This window comes from Peromyscus maniculatus, chromosome 5 (genome assembly GCF_049852395.1).
Source record: "Peromyscus maniculatus bairdii isolate BWxNUB_F1_BW_parent chromosome 5, HU_Pman_BW_mat_3.1, whole genome shotgun sequence".
NCBI lineage: Eukaryota > Metazoa > Chordata > Mammalia > Rodentia > Cricetidae > Peromyscus > Peromyscus maniculatus.
This window is the reverse complement of record NC_134856.1, coordinates 122,653,779-122,680,754: the sequence shown is the minus strand read 5'-3', so window position 1 is coordinate 122,680,754 and position 26,976 is coordinate 122,653,779. Positions and strand designations below refer to the sequence as shown.

Sequence of the window (26,976 nt, the reverse complement as noted above, 5' to 3'; positions counted from 1 at the left end):
CATGCCTGTGGACTCACTATTTGATGTACTTGCCATATTAAGATGTAGCACAGGGCCCTCCCCAGAGTCTGACCAGGAACCAGTGCCACATTTCTAGACTTCCCAGACTCCAGATCCTTGAGCTAAATAAGGTCTTCTCCATTCTAACCCATCCAGATTGTTACTCTGTTATGACAGCTGTGTATCACAGCCTTCTATCCAGCTTTCCTTGCAGTCACTAATGAGCTTGCAAGAGGACAACTTCCCAGATTCCCATCCAGTGTCTCTGAATTTTTCTGCACTATGAATCCTCCCCTAAGTGTTTTAAACCCCTTCTAGAGTGTTCTAATACACGGTCAAGATTGGAATTCCCCTTGATGTGTGAGAATCCTGCTTTAACTGTCCATGGAAAGACAACTACTAAGTCATCAAGCCACTGCCTGTTTCCTAGCTGCCACAAGGGGCCAGTGCCAAGCCAGATAAGTGGCTGGTGGCATAACTGGCTGCCTGGCCTCTTTGGGCACACAGCAGAGGTGAGTTTGAGGCCGAGTGTGGGGCCAAGCTCTGACAGTGGTTTGGAAGCCTCTATAGAGATTCCTGGTCAAGACATCTCACATCTCCCTATAGACATGAACCAATGTGCTTTCCTAGCACTGAGTACTAGGCTGTGGGTGTCATGGTTGTGGTCCCTGTGGGAATACTTCTGGCATTCAACATCAGCACTTCCCTGGGCCTCCAGCCTGCACATTTGAGATTTGCCAGACTCCATCATCACACGAGCCTATTCCTTGAATGAAATCTGCTCAGCATGCACACACATCTGATTGGTGCACCTCCTCTGCAGAGCCCTGACTAACACAGTCCTGTAGCTTTGCTCCTTCCTCTCCGCCTGCCTCAAGCCAGCTTGTGCCCACGCTCCCTCCCTCATCCCACTCAGTATCATTTGCCTGCAGTCCCTGTGACTCATAGGCCTATAATAATCCTCCAGCTTCTGTTTGCCAAGCTCTCCAGCTCCTGTCTTCATTCAAGAGTCTCCCCAAATCCCACACCATCCAATCAAGGGACCAACAGCCTGTCCTTCCTAGATTGAACCCAATCAGTGGAAGAGAGTTAAAGAGAAAGTGAATAGATGAGTGCTACTTGAAAATACATTTCTGAGACTGTTCCACATATGACCATCAGAGAACTGGGTGTTCCCAGAAGACCTCGGGGCTGCTTGCTTCACAGGACACTTTGTCCCTGCCCACAGCCTTATGTTAGTCTTATCTTCCCAAATGGTTAATGGCTCTTGTAAGGCTATGGTCCTGCACGTGGCTTCCTGAATGGGGGCTAAAGGCCGTTGTTCTGCATGAATACCAACTGCAAAGACAAACTCCTGCCACCATCTTGCTCACAGGACTGTTTAATTGTGGGTGAGTACACTGGAAAAATCAGGGAAAAGTCCTAAGAAAGGCACATCCTCTTGACGGTGGGTCATCATCATGGCGGCTTTGCCATGGGATCGGGGTCCTAGGATAAGCTCACTGTGAGCACTTCATAACATCCAGGTCACAATCGTGACTGGGGGTCCATGAACCCCACCTGTGTTTATCATCAGGCAGCTCAGTTCAGAGGCCATTAGTAGCTGAAGAAAGAAGAGCAGCTATGGCCAGCGCATTGCAGCTACTGCAAAAAGTGGCCAAGCTTCTCATTGCCGCCTGCACACTTCCCCTTCCCTCAAATACCAGGAGGAGCCCTTGTAGTGAGCCATCAAAGAGGCACACTCCCAGTAGTTAGGGCCATGCTGCAGAGCGTGTGGCCTTGGGGCTCCTCCAAGGGGCTGCTGTCCCGAACATTCTGTACAGCTTGAGGAAAGTGTGATGTCCAAAAAGAATGAAAGCCGGAATTGTCAATTTCACTTTATGCAGGCTCCGAGAACGTCAAGGTGAAAGAATGTAGACTCTCTAGGCACTCACAATCCAATTAGTCCCATCTCTACAGCGTTTACAGTCATGGCTGACTCAGCCTTGCAGGGTTTGGTTTCTTCTTATGCAAATTGGGAGCATGATGCCTGCTTTCTGCTGGTTACTGCAAGGACAGATAACAGCAGTAACCCACTCTCAGGACTGACGCAATAACATTCAATTCCCTCTCTGCTCCCCTGATCCAGAGGCTCCATCAACACAATGAGGAATATACATACATACATATATATATTATATGTTATATATTAAATATAATGGTTATAATTATGTATTATATATAATGGTTATAATTTGCAAGTCTGGTGTTTTAAATTCTGGCACACAAAGGAGCAATGTTGATGGCAGAAGTAAGATGATGTAGGTAACTTACTTGGTATCCAGCACACATTCACCACATCAGTAACAGGGCCCCAAATCACACCACGTCATATACTGAAATAGAATAGAAAGAAGGAAAGATGAAGACGACAAACCCTATGAATGCCATGAACTCTGGCAATCTTAGGTTTAAGTGGGTTTTCATGGAGCACTAAATTTCCGGTAATTAACCCAGCTTCAATAGACTCACCTAAAGGGAAACAGAGCATTGCCACATCCTCTCTCTTCCCACCTACCATATGGACAACGTTTCCAGGCAGCTCCTGCTTCGCACTGCACCAGAAATAAATTTAAACAGCAATTAACAACAGACAAGGAAGAGCCTCCCCCCCGCCCCAACATTGGGAGATGGAGTATTTAGAACACATTTGTTCAGCTTCAATCTCTCATCTTATACCAAGACGGCTTGGCAAGATTTCTTTACAATGGTTGCATAAATTTAACAGTGAGGAGAGAAGTCACCCCCCACCACCTTCGTGTGTGTGTGTGTGTGTGTGTGTGTGTGTGTGTGTGTGTGTGTGTGTGGTGTGTCCCCTCTTCTGGGCTTCAATTGTATTTGTCTCTTCATTTGAGTCTAAGCCGACCACTAAATGAGAAGATGAGAGCCCTCTGGTGGATGAATTAACTCTTCATTTCTTAGCGACATTGAAACGTTATCTTGAGACGTGAAATTCCTACGCCTTGCTTTGATTAGCAAATTTCTACTTTGTAAACAGGCAGTGCGGTGTCACACCTTCAATTTCTTTGATGCCCATCCTCTGCGTTTAGGCAAATGGTCAAGGCACTTTCTGAAAAACACCACTTTAGTAATTACATTCCCTGATGTTTATTTAACAATATTGACTGGGTATCTATAAAAAGTCTGATACTACACTAGGTATAAGAAAAAAAATAGGAGGAAATTTAAGTAACCTCTGACCATGAGAAGCTTGTGTTATAGGATAGAAAGAAAGGCTTTTAAAGATGTGTTTTCCCTATAAAATGGACCTATTTTATCAGAGGAAATGTTCTTATCAGAGGTATGCCTCCAGGCTCCCTGCCTCCCATGGGTCTCCTGCTTTCCAATCTAATTATGGACAATTTACGACCAACTCTCCTTGAATTCCTGTTGACATAAGCTTAATTAACTCAGGGCACCATCATTTCAGATCCTTCCAATATATACTTGAAACTTTTGGCTTTTGACATTAGTTTTGAGTATCTGCAACAGACTGTTTCCCAGAGGTTCCTGTGTTAAAAGTGTGGTCCTTTGTCTAATGATACTGAGATGTAATGGCCTGTAAAAATGTGGGGCCTGATGGGAAGTGAAGCCATTGGGATAAGATGTGCAAAAATGGATGGGTGTCCTTCTGTAGAGACTGGATTAGTTCTCTTGGGAACTAGCCGAGTTCCTGTGTGAGGTGCTCAGCCTCCCTCTGGCCTTGCTTGCAGGCATGCCTCTTCTTGGCACAGGCTTGCTTGCTGATTCACTCTTCTTCTACATTGTAACCCAGCAAATAGCCTGGCCAGAAGCTGAGCAGACCCCGACACCATGCTCCTGGACCCCCAAAACTGTGAGCCCAAATGAAAGTCTTTTATTCAGGAATCACCCAGCTCATTTGCGATAGCAACCTAACAGACTCAGTGGCAATACTGTACCACTGTACCACTGTACATCCAGGCACATTCTGTAGAACTCAGGATGTGTAATATTGTCCACCCAGTTCTCTTCTTCTAGGCAACTAGAAGTCCACATTGCTTGATTGTATCTATGGAGATAAGAGTAGGCTCTTAAAAAACTAATAACATGTTGTCTGGTTGCTCTTTTATCTTTCGGTGAACATTGATGAAAATTCTAATTCGATGTAAAGCAGGCACTTGGTCCTTCTTAAAGAAATACATAGAAGTCTATTATATACTATAGTAATTTATTTAATCAGTTCCTTGTTGATGGAAATTCAGATAATCTTCCATCGTTTACTATTACAAGGCACTGCAGTGAATATCTTCACACAGACATCATTTCGTACACATGCCAGAATATACTTAGAATAATTCCTAGAAGTGGGATTACTGGATCAGAGGGCTAAGTATATTTTTACTTTTGACAGTCACTGCCAAATTACCCTTCTGAGAGGCTTTATCAAAGTCTATCCTTCCTGACAGAATACGAGATCCTGATTTCCAAAATCTTCAGCAATACTGTGAGTTATAACTTTGTGTCTTATCTTTCCCAATCCTATGGGAGGAAATGGAATCTCGATAGAATTTTAACTTAAATTATTCTTCTTTTGAGTGAACTTAAACATCACATAAGAACCTTTTTAAAGCTATATCTTCGTATTTATTTGTAATCAGTTTTGGCAGTGCTGGAAAAGTAGCCCAGGGCTTTAGATACACAAGGCAAGGGCTCTGCCATTGGGTTACATACGCCACCAGACATATTTGATTTTCTATAAACAGACTTTCTATATTCTCTCTCTCTCCTTCCCTCTCTTTTTCTCTTCCCTAGCTCATTAATTTTAACTGTCAACTGTTGTGAAATCATCTTTTTGTACACTGTGAAGAGGTGTAACTTGGATTGGTTTAATAAAAAGCTGAACAACAAACACCTAGGCAGGATTTTCAGGACAGAGAGGAGGCTGGAAGGAAGAAAAGGGGTCACCAGACAGACGCAGGGAAGTAGGACACGCAGGAGGAGAGGCAACAGTCATGAGCCACTGGCAGGATGGAGATGAATAGAAATGGGTTATTAGAACTAGTTAGAAACAAGCCTAAGCTATAGGCTGAGTTTTCATAATTAATAGTAAGTCTCTGTATGGGGATTTGGGATTTGGTTGGTGGGACAGAGAAAGAGTCATGACAGCCAACCTGACACAACACAGCATCACCTGGGAAGAGAGTTTTAATGGGATTTAATGTGACATTACCTTGATCAGATTGACCTGTGTACACGTCTGTTTGGGTTGTCTTGATGGTTGATTGAGATGGGAAGATCCATCACACAATTTCATGGGCTGGGCTCTGAAATGTATAAGAATAGAAAGGACTCGATGAGAGCTAAGCAGACAAGATACTATTCATGTATTTATTCTCTCTGCTCCTGACTGTGAATATGATACTTTAAATTCCCATATGGATTTCCCCACAGTAGTGGACTAGGGTCTAGAACCATAAGCTGAATCAATTCTTTTCTCTCCTAAGTTACTTTTGACCACGATGTTTTTGTTTTACTGAAACAACAGAAATGATTCTCTCTCTCTCTCTCTCTCTCTCTCTCTCTCTCTCTCTCTCTCTCTCTCTCTCTCTCTCTCTCCCTCTCTCTCTCTCTCTTTCTCTCTCTCTCTCTCTCTCTCTCTCTCAATGGTCCCTAGAAGCTGATCCCAGGTAGCCTCCAAGGTGGGCCCAGATAATCCCCAGATCCTGATACCGACACACATATGTAGTACCCTCCCACATTAAACCATGATATGTGACCAATATAACATAGAAGAATGATAGCATATAACTTTCCAGATCAGCTTATAAAGTGTTCAGTTTATGTCTTGGTGGCTGTCTTGAGCCAAACTGCTTTGGGTACTCAGTGAGCATGTCATGAGCAGAGAGATAGATGAGGAGCCATGTGAGAAGTAACTGTAACTGAAATCTCCAGTGATGGCCAGAGGCCTCCAGCCACAGCTCACACACATGACCCCGGAAGTGGTCCTCTGGGCTCTGGCAAGCCTCAGGATGGCAGCTTGGGCTCATGTCTCTACACAACCTTGTGAGCTGTTCCCCTCCAGACCTGGAACCATCCAGCCATGCTGCATCCAGATTCCCAGCCCTCAGTCCTGTGAGATAAAAAACACATGCTGACCTTGACTGTTAGGTTTCTTTTTTTTTTTTAAATATCAACTAATGTCAGCATAGAGTTCTCAATACATTGAGAAACACGGTCCTTTCTCTTACGCTTCAGCTTGCTGATGGAATTTTGGAATACTTTCTCTGTTGACTGACTATTGGTTTTCTTTGTACATACTTTTTTTTCTTTTTCCGTCCTTGCCTGGCCCAAGATGCTTATTTACTTTTTACATAATAAACCACCAATTTTGGAGTACTCTTCTACTTGGAAATGATGAAAATTATACTTGGAAAAAATTATTCCAAAATTTCCCCACTTTCAAGAATAAAGGATGAGGCCATTTGAAACAACTTTCCTGCTAAAAATCAACTAAATGTACCAGGAAAAGTCATTTTCTAAAATTAGACAAGATAGTATGTGTTCTAATTTGTCTTTTGTTGCTGTGATAAAACACTAAACACCACTAAGCTGGAGGAGAAAAAGGACTATTCATCTCACAGGTTATGTAGTCCATTGTCAAGGAAGCCATGGCAGGAGGTTGAAACAAAAACCACAGAGGAACACTGCTTACTGGCTTACTCTTTCTGGCTAGCTCAACTGTCATTCTTACAGAGCCCAGGCCGAACTGCCTGGGGATTGAACCACCCACAATAGACTAGACCTTCCTACTTCAAATTAGAAATCAAGAAAAAGCCCACAGACATGGCTATAGGTCAATCTGATCTAGGCAATTCTTCACTTGACATTCCCTTTCCAAGGTGACTCTAGGCTTGTGCTGAGTTTATATCTAAAGCTAACTATGACAGTAAGATATTACCAAAGCAAGCTCCAAGTGACTCCAGGGTCTCAGAAAGGCAAGAAACACAATAGAAGCTTTTGTAATGAGGGTGCATCAAGAGACAATAGTGTTAATGGTTTTGAAGGCCCTACAAGCAAGAGGAACAGAAGTCAAGTTCAGAGTCCATGTAGGTTGGTAGGCCAATGTTAGATTTCCCTTTGCATTAAAATAGAATCGCAAAGGGAAAAGTGCCAATTCCCTAGTGAAATGGGCTCAAGGCAGAGGTATCTTGATACCGAGTAAAGGGGGAAAGTGAACACACACACACACACACACACACACACACACACACACACACACACACACACACACCTACCCCTGAATAGTTTTATCTAGCGATCAACCTTTCTATAGAATTACAGCCCAGATTGAAAAAAAGCCAGGGAAGGTCCAGAGAATTCTAAGCCAGGATTTTTAAATCTAAATTGATTACAGAAAAGCAATGGCCTCAAACATCTGGCAAGGATGGTTATCTAGAGAAGGCCACTGTCCCACAAGGCATCACCAAATCATGCTTCCCAGAGAGTGAGCAGTACATGGTTAGCACACAACCATGCTGCTGGAAGGAAGTGAGTGATTGACATGAGGAAACAGAAGTAATAACAGACTCTATAAACAGACCCTGAAGACTTCAGTGTGGAGATAAGCTGATGAGATCTAGAAGACTGTATTTAAAGAAACAAAGATTAAAAACTGTCTCAATGAACAGGGAAGAGTAAAAAGAAGAAAAGACCTTGCCAAAGTAAAAAAGGACAGAGTGGGACTAGAAGTGGGACTTCTAGAATCAGAACTAAAAGAAACAATGGTTAAAAGTCCTGTAGGTGTTTGTAAGGGGAGAATGAACAAAACCATTGAGAAGTAAAAGACTGACCCAAAGAAATGATTCCAACTGCAGGACAGAGAGAGCGGCAAAAGGTGAAAAATGTAATTAAAATAAATAGAAGACTGAAGGGTATATGTGCTTAGAACTGTCTGTGTGTGTGTGTGTGTGTGTGTGTGTGTGTGTGTGTGTGTATAAACTATTAGAAATGATTAGTGAATTTATCAGTGTTAGAAAAAACAGTCAATATTTAAAATCAAATATATTGTTACATATTAATACAAACATCTGGAAGATAAAATTAATAAGAACAATTTATAATAGTATAAAAACACAAAATCCTTAACATTTATTGTGGTAGAATTTATATGCAATAAATGCCTAGATCTTATGTGTTCAGTTTGATGATCCTTGACAGCGTATGTCCTATGTTCTATCCCCATCCCCTTTTCCTAGTCAAGACATAAAACCTTCAATCATCTGGACTTACGTGTTACTCCAGAAGGTCTCCTCACGCTCCTCCAAAGGTTCACCTCTAGCCCCGGGCAACCTGTGTTCTGTTTTGCTTCACTGAAGATGAGGACAAATATGAGTTACATCACTTAGATGCACATGGGCTATCTAGCTTCTTTGTCTTGGCACAGGCCTGACGTTCTCGAGGCTCACTCATCCACATTTCATCATTTTTATTACTTTTCATATGTACAAGTACATCACAAACTGATTATGTTCTTGCTAGGCGCTCAGGTCAATTTCAGTTCAAGCTATGATTTATAAAAGTTGCTGGGAACTTTTCTGTGCAAGTCCTTTGGCAGATGGATTTTTTTTTTCCTAGAGGTACCTGGAGGTGAAACAATGGGTCAGATTGCACTCACCACACTATTGAGTCATCCACATAAGTGGTAACCCATTGGACTGTCAGTATTTGAAAACAGAGACCAGGTGTGGGTCATCAGTTCATCTCTGATGTCTTGTACAGTAAAAGGAACACAAAAAGTCATAATATATATGAGTTAAGTCAGTGTATTCAGGATAAATATTTTTAAAGACAAAAGCAAATAATACATATTTAATTCGGTTTGTTCTTGATTATATACGGTGATAATTCAAGAAGATATGCTGAATTTTTAAATTATATAAAATAAAGAGTCATGTAAGGCCAGCATTGTGGTACACACTATTATGAGTGTGAAGTTAGCCTGAGGTGCATAAGAAATTGTCTCAAATAATATAATATAATGTAATATAAAATAAAAATAATATAAAAACAGGAAAAAGCTGAAGAAAATGTAAACTCTTATAATAATACTAAGATTGGATAGTATTTATAGGATCCTAATATGAAACTATTTTAATGATCACTGCATTCATTCCTTGTATCCTAAGTAATTAATATAAAATGATAAGCCTTATAGCAGATAAGTACAATGTAGTTTTTTAAAAGTTTTGATGCACCCAGAAAGACAGCTCAGCAGCTAAAAGAGCTTACTGCTCTTGCAGAGGACCAGTGTTTGGTTCCTATCACCCACACAGCATCTTATAACTGCCTGCAACTTCACTTCCAGGAAATCCAATGCCCTCCATGGGGCTCCATAGGCTCCTGAACACATAGTGTGCATAAACTCATGAATACAAATAAAAATAGCAAATAAGTAAAAGTTGATGTACCTATAGTGGGTATGGAGAAGGAACTTTGAGTTTTTATTTTAATAAGTATTATTGTGAATACAATTTCCAATCGAAGTTTCCCCACACCAAGGATGAAAGCGGTAACAGTAGTACTCACATCTCTTACACATGCAGTTATTAGTTTTCATTTATCCTGTTAACAAAAAAGCCTGATTCAAGGTGATATCTCGTGAGTGGTGAGTGTTGTCATCCCTACCACCATCATCAGTAAGCATCACCATTTGACCACTTAGTGTGGCCTTGAGTAGGTTTCTAGGCCCTTGGGAAGTGATGGTGCTGGTCTGCCTTATTCTGAAGATGAGAAGCTACTATGTATCTAACGTCCCCTGGGCTGGAGTGAGCAGTAAACCAAAGCTCAATACAGAACCTGCTCTTGACTGTTGAAGTCATGGTTCTTGTTTATATTTTCATTTCTGGCTTTCTGTGTTTCTTTTCCTGTTGCTATGATAAAGCACTCTGGCAAAAGCAGCTTAAGGGGAAAAAAGTTTATTTTGGCTCACAATTCAAGAGTACAGTCTCTCAAGGTGGGAAATTGAAAGAGGCGGTGCCTAAAACAGTTGGTCACATTGTATCCACAATCCCGGAGCAGATGCACGCATGCTGCTCCTCGGCTCTCTTTCTCCACTTACGTGATCCAGGATCCCTGATAGGATGGGGTGGATGGGTCTTTCCACTTCACTTCCTAAATCAAGATAATTCCCCACAAGAGGCACATCTCCTTGGTGTTTCAAGATGCTGTCAAATTGACAATTATCAGTAGCCGTCACACTGGCTGACTAGTAACTCCTGGGCAGATGAGTGATTCTCCTTCATCAGACTTCAGGATTCTTCACTTTTGAGTAAACCACATTTGAGTAAAGTCACTGGACTGTCCATCAGAGAAAACCCTGTCAGCAATCATTTTAAGTTCTAGAAATAAGTCAAATGCAGTGTCCTTTCCCCCACTTGGAACCTTAAACTCCAGTTTAGAAGTTATAGCCTCAAGTTTCCAGTACCATGAATTCATAAACCACTTTTATAAATGGATCAATTTTTCTAAACATAAACCTTACATACATCATTTTTACATTAACCAGAAAGTAGAATTTGAACTCTGCTTAGCTACTTTTCATTATCATTTATGCCCCTAAATACTGAAATTACGTAATCCTTCACAGGAAGCATCATTTTTATGGGATACAAAAGTTACAATGTCTCATTGATTCAAATCAAAAACTAATAGATCTGCTGCCAAACTTTTATGTCTACAAAACCTTAACATAAAAATCTCGGAGCATAACGGTGGGGACTGGGCATGGTCACTTGCCTAAAGCTCTACACCCCTTTCCCACTTAACCCGAAACCCCTGAGAAGGCTCTGACAAACACAATGGGATTCTTAAAAAGCAGTGCTGGACAATTTGCTGGTTTCCCAGGACGATGCTTCCCATGATGCTCATTTCCAGCCTGTGCCTTCCACAGCAGTAATGCAGGAGTATGTGAATATACCTGCTGACCTCAGTTCACGATCCTGGCAGGCAAAGACATGCGTCCTCAACTGTCAGAATGCGCGTTCCTGAGACACCTGTTCACAAAGAGCGGTCAGGGAGCCATCGTCCCTGGCAAGAGACACCTCAGCAGCAGGTGTGTGAATGGCAGTGTCACGGGGTTTCTCTGTTTGACCTATGAGTTCAACTGAAGACAAGTATTTTGAATCTAAATAAGCCCTTTAAAGTTCTAGGAAATGGTCCTCCACTGAGTTCTAAACGTTCTGACTCACCTGGTCACTAAGGAGTTTCCACTTTCACACAGATCCGCAGGCTGTTTCTACTTATTTACATACACGTACTCATCTAGGAGTGCCAGCACGGACAGTGACTCTGGGCATGAATAGCTAGAAGAGGGTCTAAGGATGTACGCAAGGATGTGAAGCAGAGTGAAAGCCAAGAACCCATGAGATGATACACTATGTTATAGCACCTGTCACCATTTACAAAACACTCTTGCATATCTGATCTACTGTAATCCAAGTGCTTAGTGACAAATATAAGAAGCCATCCTGGCTACTTGGATCTGGCATATATTCATGGCAAGGAAGTAAATAATTCCCAGCATTCCCATGACTATTAGAGCATGCATAGTCAGGAGCTAAGGGAGGCTGTTTCATGTGGCATGAAAAAGCCACGCCATGGTCACATAGGATCTAAAAGCTGTCTCAGTAACTATCTTCCCCTAAGCATTGGCCCTTCCTGTCACAGTACCCTGGATTTAACCTCTAAGTTTCTAAAATTTTGTGTCCATGCTCTCAGAGAACTGGATCAGTAAAATGTTTGCTGAGCAAGCAAGAGGAGCTGAATTCAATTCCCAGAACAAGCGAGACCTGCGGTTCGTGCTTACAATTTCAACACCAGGGAGGCAAAGACAAGTGGACCTCTGGGGCTGCTGGCCAGTAAGACTAACCTAATCAGCAATCTTCAGACTGATTAAAGACCCTATCTCAAGAAATAAGAGAGGTCTATTTGTAATATTAGTGTACTGTGCATCTACGTCTCATAGTCACAGAAATAGTTGCCTAGAGACGTGAGTGTGTGTGTGTGTCACACACACACACACACACACACACACACACATCATAAAGACAATAATAACCAAACCAACAAAGGGGAGCAGCTGCAGAGGATGAGAATAATGGGAAAAACACCATTCCTGCCCGGCACATACAGTTGGCCTTAGCCTCAGCCATCAACACTAGATCTGACAGCCATCTCCCCCTGAGCAGACTGAATCCGTCATTTCCTTTATTTTTTAAGGCACCTCTTTTCTGCCATATTTCCTCCCCCAGGGAAGTAGTTAGCTAAACTTAAGGCTAGGAAAGACCTCAGTCATTGGCTCCATTTGGTCCATTTCTGCTCCCTTCTGTCTTAAAACACTTTGAGAACAACAACGGTTCATCTCCGTATGACCAGTGTCGCCAGCTCCCCTCTCCCTCTCAACCCCTCACTTTCCCTTTCTGTTACAGGAGAATCAGTAGCTTGTCTCAAGCTGGCCATATTATTTCCTTGGTCACCATTCTGTAAAGTTCCCAAGAAGTTTTGAACGGTAAAATTCTCTGCTACCCCCACCCCCACCATCCTGGTCCCTTCTCCTGTGACCTCAGCGAGGTGCAAATATGTTAAGTGACAGAAACAGGGGCGAAGCAAGGAGACGATCCCACTCATCAAGCAGCAGAATTAATCTCCCTATGTATAGTCAATGCCTGAGGAGAGGGACTGTAGCATGAATCTTAAAAGTTCTTATTAATAAAATCAAACCTGAGGCCAGTTATTGGGGTCCATGCTGGTAGATCAGAGAGACAGAACAAGCCACAGCTATTTCACCTCACCAGTTCCTCAGCTGGTCTTGTCTCCTCAGACTGGAAGCTTCTGTGTCCTCATCCGGAATGAATCTCAGCTGAACTGTGTTGCTCCATAGCCTGAAAACTTAACCAGCCAAAATCTTAACCAGCCAAAATCTTCTAGTTTCTGGTCCTCACGCCTTATATATCTTTCTGTTTTCTACCACCACTCCCTGGGATTAAAGGCTGGCTTTCTGGGATTAAAGGCGTGTCACCATGCTTGGCTGTTTCCAATGTGGCCTTGAACTCACAGAGATCCAGAGGGATTTCTATCTCTGGAATGTTAGGATTAAAGGTGTGAGTGCCACCATTTTCTAGCCTTTGTATCTAGTGGCTGTCTGTTCTCTGACCCCAGATAAATTTATTAGAATACACAATACCACCACAAGGGACTCTGATTTTTCCCTCTCCCCCAAATCCCTGGAAGATTGTGAAGATGGATTAAACATCTGGAGATGTTTTGATACTTTTAACTTCTGTCTGCCTCTGTTGCATAGTTTTCCAATAATAAATACAGGCTTCAGTAACATAAAATTACCTAGGACCCTGGCTGGCTTCGGATAAATTTGCTTCTAGCGTGGTGGAAAAACTCAACTTCTCTTTAAATGGGCTTGTTCTTCCATCTAGGGAATCCCCAGGCAACAATGCCATGAGCCTGGACGGTCCATCCTGACATACATTAAATGAATGAAGTTCATTTCATAAACGACTGGTCTCACAGGGCTGCTTGAAAAGGAAACCAATAAGGTTTCCTTCGCTAGGGAAAAATACACGTTCTTTTCCCTCTTCTTAATGACTGTCCTGACTCTGATCATAGCTTAGAAATTTACTAAGTGAAAATGTAGCGAACACAAAATCCCTGTGGGCTTTGTTGGTGGGCCTGAAGTTAAGCTGTGTTCTCAGCTTCGAACTTCTCCTTCTAAGTTGCCTTTGAGAAGAGGCGTGGGGCAGGGCACGACAGTGACCCCACTAACACCCCTCAGAACTACCAGCCATCTGATTTTCTCTTCTTAGGAGTGCAGAAGCCAGACCAGTGTGGCCCTTCTTACAAGTCCAAAGGCAACAGGGCTAGATAAGGAAGCTCCATCTCAGAGGTCTGCATTTTGGATAGCCAGAGAACTTTCTCCTAACTTAAAAGCTTTAAAAATTCCTTCCTTACCCCTTGTTCTGAGAAGGTTAGGAGATGTAGCTGCTTCCTGCAGTTGCTACTTCTGGGATTCCATATTCTTTAGTTAATAACTAATTACCCTAGGGCCTGTATTAAAAGAATCTCACCCCACCCCATGTATGTGTGTGTGTGTGTGTGTGTGTGTGTGTGTGTGTGTATGTACACATGTATGTGCATGTGTGTGGAAGCCAGAGGTTAACCTGGGGTCTTTCCTCGGGAGGAATCTCCTTTGCCTGTTCCTGCAGGATCTCTCACTGGTACCTGTGCCTCACTGATTAGGCTCAGGGGCCATCAATCCCCGGGGATCTGCCTTTCTCAACCTTCCTAGGTCTATGACTACAACTGTATACTACACGCCTGGCTTTTCACATAGGGTCTTGTGCTCAAGGCAGGTCCTCATGCTTGCACAGAAATCATTTTACCAATTGAGCCCAGACCCTGTTTCCAGTCTTAATGAGACCCTGACTTACATAGGTAATTTTATTAGAATGCACCCAAGGAAACACGCCACTCAATTCCTTTAACAATGAAACTGGGAATAGTTTTGGTTGCTTCATAGCTTTGCAGAATAGGGCTGAGCACCCTATCATTGGTCACTAGAGTTCTAATGACTAGTGGCATAGAGCAGCACACAGTTAATGGCATCCGCACCTTCAGTTAAGTGTGATACTTACTAAAACAGGAGCCTTGGGAGGACCCTGGGCCCACTGCCCTTGCCAATAATATCAGAATAGATGATGGCGTTGATTACAACATGGGCTGGTATCTCCTGAATGCAGGGAACACTTACTGGAGACAAGTTCATGTCTGTCGAGTCTCAGCTCAAACCGGAGATTGAAAGTCAGGAAGTGTCCAAGTTTGTCCTAAGAGACTCTCTTATTTTCTTGCTGAAAATAAGTCACCAAAGTTAAGTGTGCAGATTGCAGAATGAAAACTGAGGTCAAATTCACAAGTTCTCAGCTTTCACAAGCGATGGTTTCCAGTGTCAGCTGGAAAAAGACAAAGCACCTTAGGATCAGGATGAAGACATCTGGACAGGTTCAGAGGGGGCCCAGGATCCTTCCTTGCCAGCCAAAGTTTCTTGTATTTCTAGAGATCCTAGCCTCTCCTCTTAAATCAACTTTAGCAATGGGGAAGAGCCTTTGCTAGGAAATATCTCTTCCCCTTAAGGCCTCTTCCCTTGGTTCCTTTTGCTGTAAAACCCATACTTTGGACCTGATCTATATTAATTTCTTTTCTATTGCTGTGATTAAACATCATACCAAGGTAACTTACAGAAGAACGAGTTTATTTGGGCTTATGGTTCAAGAGTGTTACATTCTGTGAAGGGCCGAATGGAGGCAGCAGAGAGCAAGCATGGCGGCTGGAACAAGAAGCTGAAGGCTGACAAAGTCCTGAACCACAAGCACAGAGCAGAGAGAGCAAACCTGAAATGGCACAAGTCTCTAAATGCTCAGAATCTACCTCTGTGGGGGCCACAGAGACTTCATAGTATGGCCTTATTCCATCTTGATTCAAGGTCACAGAGTCTAGGCTTATTTTGCCTGGCAAGGCTGCATACTAGGATGTTTGGGCCAAAGCTGTGGTTACCAGGTATCTTATACTTCAAGGCCTAATTATGGGATATTTTGCCGGAAGGCATGGCTACTAGATGTTTTGGGAATTAAGGACGTGTTTACAGTTTTCTGTACTTTGTACCATAAACTATTGTGTCCTTTAAAGGGGGAGGTCTTTTGCCTCTCCCCTTGCTGGTTTATGAAAAGCCCATGAGGAATAAACTCGGTGACTGTGGTATTGACTCAGAGCACTCCCAAAGCTATCCTGTGTCTCTGTCTTTTTCTTCATCTATGTCTCTATTTTTCCTATCTATTATTTCTCAATCCACACTCCCCTATACCAAGGACCGTCCAAAGGTCAGGCTGGACTTGGCATACGTCCAGTGATAAACTTCCTCCAACAAGCTACACCTCCCAAACCTCCCCAACATCATCAGTTGGGGACCAAATGTTCAAATTCCTGAGACTATGGAGGGCATCACTTTCATAGCAAACTACCAGGAGATCTGAGCACTTCCTACTGTTGGTAAGTACTAAGTGACTCAGAAGGAACTTGAGTACACACTAAAATAACTGTAATGTAGTATAAATAAAATGTACAATGGCACAATCTGAAAAATAGGTATGAGGGTTTATTCTTGAGATATAAGGTCAAGGAAAAAATGAATAGAATATAGAACAGATTGAATTTTATTGAGCATAATGAAAAGCATGAAGTTAACATAGTCTGGATTTGAAGCTATATCTCCTGCAACTAGATTTGGTTCTGATAGTTTGCTAGCACCTTGAAAACCATGGCTCATGTTTACTGAAATAGAGATGCCTCTGACCAAGGTAAAGGATGAGAAATTTGTCTAATTCTTCTTAGGAACACAAGGTTGTTGGAGCATAGTCACAATGTGCTACCTGAATTTATTGCCCTATAATCCATATCCCAGTGTAACTGGAGGACACTTGTCTTATAAAACCATAGGAAGTGTGGGGTGTTGATTACTAACAAAATGAAATACATTCATAGAAAAGCACACCAGAGGTAAGGTAGTCATTAGAACATTTCTAATTTATAGTCCAAGGGTCCTTATCATGGGATACCCACAGACTTGCTGCTAGACCTCTGCTGGTATTTGCCAAACTTTCCCTATAAAACTAGACATAAGAATATCTTGTCCTTTGCAGACCAAGAGGCCAAAAAGAAGATGTTTCAGAGGTAGTTAAATAAAAGTGTTCACTGATTTAGTGAAAAAGTATAGCCCTATGAACTGGGTGTAAATTCCTTGTAATAAATATAGTCTGGTGAGTGCTGTGGAATAATCCTTCTGTACACTATGAAGATGTGTTGCTCTCATTGTTAATAAAAAGCTGATTGGCTGATGGGTAGGCAGTATTTTGGGGACAGAGAGAATGCTGGGAAGAAGTGCTATGAGCCAAAGAAACATGAAGCAGGAATTCAGCTGACTATAGCAAAGGCTAATACCTAGAAGAAGCAGGGCTTTTCCAGAGGATAAAACTAAGCTTCAAGGAGTCTTGGTGATGTCAGCTTTTGAATATATATTAGCCAGTTCCTGCAATGATTTTCTTGTGTGCTATGATAGCTTTCCCAATTAATTCTTCTTCTAAGAACTTCTAACAGTATATTTTTTCTGAGATACCTCTCCAACATCCAAAGACAAACAGTAAACACAATAAGCATTCCAGACCACCTGATGGTCTCCTGAATTAAGATAAATATCAATATCCATCTGGAGACACCACCTAGGCCCGGCAGACAAGGCGGACATTAAGTACATAGTTTTGTTGCTTGTGCACATAAAGCTCAGACCTTCCTTTCTTCCTCATCTCAGATGGCACCCCAAGACTTCCCCTCCAACAATTAGCTCAGAACAAAAGGACTTTTTTCATACCAGGTGCATTCAAGCTATGATGCAGGTTTCCTAGCTCTGAACAGACTTACCTGGCCCAACCAGAAAGTGGCAGGGCAGAGAACTGCTGATTGTAGGTATAGAGATGAGTCACAGAGAGAGGTAGGAGAGGAACAAAGATCGAGAGGATATTGGGAAGAAGAGGACCAGAGAGATGGAGTCACCAAGAAGAAGCAGAGGGAGCAGGAGATGAACATGTCTTACTGAAAAAAGGTACTGCCAAGTGGTAGAGGGTAGATTACTAAATATGGGTTAATTTAAGTTGTGAGAGCTAGTTATTAATAAGCCTAAGCTATTGGCTGAGCATTTATAATTAATAATAAGTCTCTGCGTGATTATTTGGGGAGCCATCTTGCAAGACAGAGCTAATTGGGAAGTATATGTATGTATGAGATAAATGAGCCTCAGGGTAGCATATGGATTAATAGAAATGGGCTAATTTAAGAGCTAGCTAAAAACAAGCCTGAGCTATCAACTGAGCATTTATAATTAATATTGTCTCTGTATTGTTATTTGGGGGAGTGGCTGGCAGGGCAGAGCTGATCAGAGGTCTAGATGGAAAACACTGCCTACAGGTGAGAAGAACAAAAAGGAGAGTATAATATTTCACTTAATTCAGGCTCTAAGTTAGTGCTTTCTGTCATCAAAATTGCTTGCAAATGTCATCTGTTAAAGCTGATTTTTAATAAACTTTTTTTAATGTAACCTAATCTTTGAAACTCTTTTTCACACAGATAAGTATTGCCAAATATTAGCTTCGAAACCAGGAGTGTATCATTTTAAGCATACTCATCACTTAGAAGTTACTTACATAACTCAGGTCCCTCTCTTATATAGCCACCACATGGTGTAATTACAAGGACATGTTCTGAGCAATGTGCTACTAGACAACTTTGTAGTTGTGCAAATGCAGAGTGCACAGTACATACTAGTGTAGCCTATTCGTGTAATCAAGAGACACAGTAAACAGGATGAGGCTGCCCCAAGCATGACAGTGTTGTTTCATAGTAGATGGTTTATTTTAATATATATGAAAAGGACGTTTGATACCATTTATTGCCACAACCATGCATTATGCACTGTTCACAACTGTGTGTGATCTGCTTTAATACAGCAGGTTTATCCACACCAGCATCACCACAGATATGTCAGGAATGTATTGTGCTTTGATGTCACCAAGGCTACAGCATCACTAGCTTTCACAGCTTCAATATAATCCCGTGAGACACTATAGCCATTTTCAGGAGTTTGACTATGCCTGCTTGCTGATAGTCCTCACACTGAGTTTATTGGCTGTTGACATGGAAAGAGAAAGCAGGAGGAGACCCTCACCTGAATATCAGGCCACTCCTCCCAACCAGTTGTACGTAATTCTGCTGTAATTGCACATGGCTTCAGGGTGTCTAGGAAGGGCTAGACTAAGAAGACATAAGTGGAGAAGGATTAGGGGAAGCGGGAGCCATCTGCACAGCCACTGGGGAGCCATCATCCCCATTGGTTGCAGAACTTCCACTATGACTGCTGCTCAGTCACTTATGCTTTTGACCTGAACCACTCACCCATGCCTAAGAAACTCACAGGTTTCCCAAAATGAACTTTGGTGGAATTACACCTTGCTTTGTTGTCAGGATCAAAGGAGGAGAGGTAGACATTGTTTACATCTCCCAAGGGCAGGACTCTTAGCAACAAAAATATTTACAGATATCTGTATTTTTGACAGAAAAAAATCATTAAATTGCCAATTGGTGAGTCTACAACATGGAGTATGTTGCCTTTCCTAGTTTGATAGCAAATGACAAACTCAAATTTTCTGCAGAGTACCTACTGAAGGATAATTCAGCAAAGACACTTGGAAGGTTTTAGGCTTCCACATGCATCGTAAATTTGTCTAAGGCTTTCGCCTCCATGTGCATTTTAACTAGTCTCAGCTGCAACATACCCTACGGATTCTACTTCATAATATTGAATTAGTGATTTCTCACCTTCTCTGAGCATTTGCTGACCTGCCATTGTTCCATAGTGAAGCACAGACTGCTGAGAGACTGCATCTTTAGTCATTTTAAACCAGTCAGAGAGTGCCTCGCTGAAGAAACAATTGAACAGGTACATAAACATTTGTCAACTTGTCCAGACCCAGAGAAAACCACTCAAAATCACTTGCCTTGTTTGTAAATTGACTATTGATTTTGTTCTCAGTGTTCTGAACTCTTAAAAAAAACAAAACGCTTCCTACTAAAATGCTAATAATCTTAAGTTTATTTCTCAAGAAACCTTCCTTTAACTGCTAAGATCACGAATGATTTAATTAATTCACCGTCAGTACATGGATTTTCTTGCTTGCTTGACTGGCAAATGGGACACATGGAAGCTACAGTGTCCTTGCATAACTAATAGAGCCTTGCATTATTTCATTTCATGAGAACTATAATGTATTCTGTAATAAATAAAACTTGCTAGTTAATTTTCAGAATACAAGTCCCTAGAGTTGCCTTATTTCCAGCTACAGAGAAGTAGAAGACACTGAAGCCTGCTGAGCTACCACGAGATCCCACCCCAAACTTGAAGTTTAGAGCAGAAAATTGCTAATGGCCAAGTTGGCCTAATGATCTGAAGACATGACAAGGTCATACACCAGAAGATCTGAGTTTCTCACCTGTCCTTTGTCATGCCTTAAAGACATACACACAAATTCTACTTTACCATGTTTTCTGCTCTTGACATGAGTGTATTAAGTATCAATAAAAATGCTTTACAGTATAGTGATATGTGTGGTACTCAAAACACCGTTGCATTACAGATGCATCATGGATGTATCCCCATAATTTGCAGCATGTTCAGCATTACTTTGTAAGGATAAAGCCCTTGTGTCTGGTCTCTGTTCATCCACTCAATCAACTCTGCTGTGGTTTCATGAAATCACATAGATCAAACCTACCAAATGAGTATGAAATTCACCAATAAAACTTTATTGTTCATAACATTTTCATTTGCCACCCAATTTTCCTTTTGGGTTTTCCCAATCATTTAACGTATACAAGCCATAGTTAGTTCACAGCCCTACAAAGACAGGTGGTAGATCAGAAATGGCCATGGTCCATGATGTGTTCAACCTCCAATCGGTGTAACAAACTCCAGGTCTGAGAGCTAGACCCAAATCCTTATATAGTGAACGGCTCAGCTAATTCATAGACCCTTCCCTTTGGTTGAAGGAAAGATTAGAATTCCTTGAGGAAGGGACTCCAGAGGACACACTGTAAGCCTAACCAGAGGGAACCTCAACCAGTCATTATAGTGACATCTCCTTAAAACTGATAATATTGGATCTTTCAGGAATTAGCTAAAAACAACATGCAGAAAAATAAGCTAGTTGGTGAGAATGTTATGGAGTTCTGTGTTTTTATAACCAGTCATTAAAAAAAAACAAAAACCACAGGCCAATGTTTTCACTGTTTACCTCTGTCCTTGTCCTTCAAGTAGCATGCTGGTAGGCTCTGTCCCTTCCCCTGTCATCAGTCAGGCGCGTCTCTGGCCTCTCTTCTCTGTCCTTCCAGCACCCATGAGATCACAGCACCGTCCATTTATAGGACAATTGCTAAAATAGCAACTGAGGTGAGACAGAACACTAGCAGCCAAGAAATAAATGTTTTGGTCCATGTGCTTAAAAATAACCAGTATGGAATGACATCATGGGAAAAATCCGGAGAAGACTGAGCTCGCCCAGTATGAGGTCACCGAGGCTCTTCTCCTGGATGCGCCTCCCCTTTCTATACCCCAAGCATCAAAAGCAAGACAATCCCCTGCATTTCCTAGTGTTTGTTCCTCCAAAGCAGAGGGAGGTATAAGGAATTTTCATTTAGTAACCAGCATTATCTACTCTTGACCCATGGCATTATTTTTAGTTTTTAAGAGAAAAACACTAAAGGTGACGGCAGCTTATGCAGCATCTTGTCGTTTTCGACACAACCAAAATCTTAAAGCTCCATTTATTTCTTGAAGAACATGATGCAGCTTTTATTGGAGAGGGACGTAACAAAGAGAATAAGAAAAGAACTAACAGTTACATATTAGCCCCCACTGCATACCCAACCCTGCCCCACCCTACGCACCTCACTCCATCTGATAATGAACATCCATCACATGTTAAGCATACTGTAAGTGTCAGAATGCAAGCTAAAAGCATCCCAGGGATAAACCAGGGGCCCAAATTCTCAGCAGGAAGATGCAAGAGACTAGTTAGAACCCCTGGATCTAAACTAATATGCAGAAGGAGTAAGACTGACAAATGGGATGAAAGCTGGCTCTTTCCTGACTGAAGATCCCAAGCAAAAACTATGGCTCCTATGAAATGGCAGTTCTGTCTTCCCATAAAACCGTGCCAGGGAGCCTTCCTGCGGACTTTGTCAGTATCTTTGACTGAATCCTATTGTGTCGGTCACCATGTTTATCACACAGCCATGCGACTATGGACCTTCTTTCCTGCACTGTAAGCTTCTTGAGGGTAGAGACTGTTGGTTTTCTTCTTGCTTGGGAACTATTTTCTTATTTTTAATAAACAAGTCTTACAGACTCCACATTGGAATTAATGTCAATGAACAAAGTGGTGTGTACCATGGCTTTTAGGTCTAAAACTCAGTGCCATGTACTGTGATATAAGCCCAAATGAAGTTTTCAAAAATTGCAGTTGAATTCACCTTGTATTAAAATGAAGTTATATGGGACTATGTAGCAGTAACAGTGAGTCTTCTGGAATTGGATTAAGCTGAGGATCTTGCCCTCACTACCTACTGCCTGAATAATGTTGTTGAATTCCTTTAAGTCTCTGGACACCTAAGTTTTCTCATCTGCAAAATGGGGATGTGATGAACACTGGATTCATAGAGCTACTGTGGGAATTAAATGAAGTGGAATGCATGCGAGATCTAAAAGGAACCTGTGTGGTGAGACTCTCTTAATCACACTGCCATCAATAGTAGAGGAGAATGCAGTATTAGGGAACAGTGGTCCATCTGCACCTGGGGTCATAAAGCAGTGGTCTACTAGAGGACAACCTTCACGACATTTAAAAGATTAATACAGAATACATACATGACCTCAATTTTTAATTCTAAAAACATCAGAACTGGGAAAAGATACAAAGGACAATTCACAGCAACAGAAACTCAGTCAGGGTATATAAGCACACATTTACAAATTAAACAAACAAACCAACAATACACTCCAGTCTTGCAAAAAGAAATGGAAACAAAGTAAACTTTAGGGAGTAAAATTCTTAGCGCCAAACTGGAGAACATTTCAGGACACGATGTTGTCAAGTCTCCACACGGATCAGGTGACGGGATCTTCTACAGACGGTGGGGGTGTAAATTGGTATTGTAGACTGAGATCAGGAACTCTCTGGTAAGACTGGGCATGTGCATATCTGAGCACCACGCAGTCTCCACAGTAGGACCATGCAATGGGTTTACGAGCAAAGTACTTGACCAGACTGGCCTAAAGCCTTCCCATTTCACAGAAGCTGTTTCCACACCCATCAACATTTTCGGGGCGTATTGTTTCTGAAAAACCTTCAGCTAATGAAAGAAGGAGCACCTCCCTCAATGACTGTTTAGGAAGCAGGAAGCCCTTGGGCCTCTAGTTCTTTCCACGCTGCACAGTGAGGTACTGAGCTGCACTGCAGAGAGGGAAAGGAGAAATAACACTCTAATAGTCCAGTGACAGAACGTGCAGTTCCTACGAGCAACTCTTGGGTGAGGCATCTGAAATATGCTATGAGTTTTGAAGGGTCACCTTCTATGGGTCTCCTCCAGGGTCCCCTCAGTGCTGTGCCTGGAAAGCATGAGCGGCTTGAAACAGCATCACTGGACATTTTTCTGCGCATCATTGAGATGGTGTCCAGAACTATATAATTTCCTAGAGTTCGACAAAAGTCCACATGAGAGACTCTTTCATAATTTCTAACTTGTTTTGTGGCCTTCAATCAAACACTGAAAATGCTCATTAGAAAAATGCATCATGAAGAATCTAATTGAAATTAGTCTTCATCTCATTTTATTTGTAACATGCTCAATGCTTTCTCTTCCTAGGAATAACCAAGAAAAGCGCAAATACAGGCATGCATTCATGGTGATCAATTTTAGCATTCCACAGCTTTCTCCTTAAACACCAGGGGACAATTTTATGCTGAGGATGATAAATTAGTGCATTATTGATGATATTTACACTTGATTCTAATTCATTTTCCCCCCAAGGCGGAACATAATCAATACACACACACACACACACACACACGTTCACCAAAGAAATACCATGGTTTTTATCATAGAACACACTTCAGATATAGCTTACAATTTCAGCTGAACTGCACCTCCTTTTTTATAAATTAGATAACACAAATAGTCACATGACCCACTTTCTTTTTATAACTTATTAAAAAAGTGGATACATTAATTCTATTGGATATGCATCATTTAAATCTCTCTGCAATATATATTCTGACATGCATTTCTCAGTAGTTTTAGTAATGTTTGATATTTATTCAATATTAAATGCAAATTAAATTCAAGAGATACTTGATGACATTTCTTAATCTTGTATTAACATATTTATTTGAATTAAAAATTAAGTTGGGCTATTTTTGTTCAAAAAAGGTTTCATCGCTGATATATTTGACAAAGGCATGGGCTTTCTCCATATAGGAAGGATAGTTTTACAAATAAGCAAAGAAAATCTGCAGCTCTGAAGTTTCAGTGAAAATCTGTCTCATAGTGTGATGAGATTAAAAATTATCAATAGTAAAATAGACAATGTGTCTGTTTTTCCAATGGTGACAGACACTGCTGGCTGCTGGGCTCCTGTATGTCCCAGTGTCTTATCTAAGGGCTCAATGTGTCTTCTAGACTCTTTTTTTCCCTTCAGATCTTGGTGGTGGTAGTGGTAGTGTGTGAGTGTGTGTGATGTGTTTATGCATATGGCATATTTACAGACACACTTGCCATGGCACTGAGATATAGGTCAGAGGATAACCTCAGATGTTGGTCCTTACCTCTCACCTTATTTGAGACAGGCTCTCTTTGTTTGCAGTTGTGCATGTTGGGTTGGTTGATCTGCAAGCTTCAGGGGATCCTCCGGTCTCTGCCTCTCTGTAGGAGTGCAAGGATTAGAGACGTAGCTGCCACACCAGGCTTTGTGTGCATGCTGGAGATTTGAAGTTAGGTCTCCAAGCTCACACTGTACGCACTTTGGGTAAAGCACTTTCTTTACCCAAAGAAATGGCACAAGCCATTTCTCCAGCCCTGTGTCTTCCAATCTTAAAGGACTTGCACATTGTCTCTGGCCTTCACTCCTGTTCAGAGGAGCCTGAATGTACCAGGGACAAGGAATGAGAGATGAGAGCCCACGGATACGTTCTCCATTGCCTTGTCCTTCCTGGGACAGTTTATTGTTGTGGTTGTTATATTTTATTTGAAGTTTTGAGATAGGGTCTCATCCCATAGGATTGACCGGTCTAGTACTCACTATGTAACCAGGCTGGTCTCAATTTACAGCAACCCGTCTGCTTCTGTCTCCCAGTTGTGGGGATTACAGGCACAGGGCATCACATCCAGCTCATGGAACAGGTTCAAGGTGCTGGTTACAGGACACCTGGGGGGCAGGAACTCACTGGATAATCCCCTTTGGGTTGGATTTGCTTGTTTTTCAACCTCACATTTCCCATGCTTTCATTGAACTCTCAGGGACAATTTGCTAAGAGAAGTGTTCACACTGAAATGTTATTATTTCTGTTTAATAAGCTACAAACAATTATTGTTTGGTAAGAGAGCATTGTTTCCCTGACCAATTGTGCAACAATAGGATTACTCAATCCAGAAGTTTTCATTGTCGAGGAAATAAACTCTCAGATAAATCTATTGAACTCAGCACTGAATCTTTGCATCTGCTTTGAGGGGAGCCCAAACTAAGACACTGGCTCATCTACAAGAGTCAGCTTTAAGTGAGAGAAGAATGGGTACCATTTAGAACAATCTGGGGCATCTTAGAAGACGTTCCTGGGCAGGCAGTCTCAGACTTAAGGCTGCTAATAAGTTGTTCAAATGGGTGGTAGAATTTCTGCCTGTCAAGTGAGGCTCAACACTCATGGCTTGAAGAAGGTAAGAGGATTTGCAGCAGATATAGGGCTAGAAATATTTTTGTTGGGGCCTGAGTTGGCTTAGTGGTTAAGAACACTGGCTACTCCTCTAGAAGACCCAGGTTCAATTCCCAGTGTCTATATAGCAGTTCATAACCATCTGTAACTTCAGTTCCAGAGGATCTGACATCTTCTTCTCCTTGGGCACCAGGTATGCTAGTCACATATACTTATACCCATAAATTTTTTTTTTAAGAAAAATGGTTTATAATTTTTTTTAGACTAGTCATGTTTGGTTCTACCCTAGGTCTCTGGACTATCCAGTCTCTGGTTTCTGGCCTTCTGAGCAGTGTTGGGCATGGGCATGGGCATGTGGAGTGGGCCTGAAATGAAATCAGACATTGCTTGGCCCCTCCTACAGGCTCTGTTCTATCATCACCCCAGCATATCTTTCAGACAGGGCAGATTGTAAGTGGAGGGTTTTGTGACTGGGTTGGTGTCCATGTTTCTCTTTCCATAGCTTGCAGAGTACCTTCCTGTTTCAGAGAGACTAGAATGTAGAGGTGAAGGCTCCACACCAGCTCAACCTCCCGATGTTCAATGAATTGAGTAGCAGTTGTCCTCTGCAATGCGCCCCTCACCGCCACCCTTACCCCTACTGTAAGTTTTCAGAGAGTGACCCTCTGTCCTAGCACCAGCCTGGGTTGTTTGGGGGTCTCCAGGGGACCTCTTTGGCCAATAACTCAAATGAATGTAACCCGGTCCCACCACTGAGAGCCTTGCCTGGCTAACAAAAGATGGCCAATTCAGACTCCATATCCTCCTCCTTTACTAGAGGCCCTCACTAGGGTCACTCTCACAGTTTCCAGGAAGTTTCTACTCTACTAGGGTTCCACACCATTCCCCAAATGTCCCCCAATTCCAGCTGCGTCTCCCCACATTCTCTCCCTCCATATCCCCCACTTTCCTGATCCTTCCAATTCCCTCCCCTTCCACCTCAGACTACCTGCAGAATCTAGTCTATTTTCTCTTCCCAGGGAGAGCCATACATCCCCCCCTAGACCCTCCCTCTTTACCTAACCTCTCTAGGTCTGTGGATTATAGCTTGATTATCACTTACTTAACAGCTATTATCAACTTATAAATGAGTACATCCCATATTTCTCTTCTGAGTCTGGGTTACCTCACTCAGGATGATTTTCTTCTAGTTGGATCCATTGATTGTAAATTTCATGATATCATTTTTTTAACCACCAAGTAATACTTCATTGTGTAAATGTAGCACATTTTCTTATTCTGTTCTTCAGTTAAGGGACATCTAGGTTGCTTCCAGGTTCTGGCTATCATG

At 41.9% G+C, this 26,976-nt stretch overlaps 1 long non-coding RNA gene across 1 annotated transcript; it reads right to left on the bottom strand.

Moving 5' to 3' along the window:
* Positions 1-1,534: 1,534 nt before the first annotated feature.
* LOC121829806 (uncharacterized) lies at positions 1,535-21,048 on the bottom strand. Its single transcript, XR_006072882.2, has 6 exons — positions 20,958-21,048; positions 8,290-8,369; positions 5,231-5,324; positions 2,512-2,594; positions 2,314-2,375; positions 1,535-2,046 (listed from the first exon to the last, which is right to left on the bottom strand). It is a non-coding gene; the product is annotated as an uncharacterized LOC121829806 (long non-coding RNA).
* Positions 21,049-26,976: the final 5,928 nt, after the last annotated feature.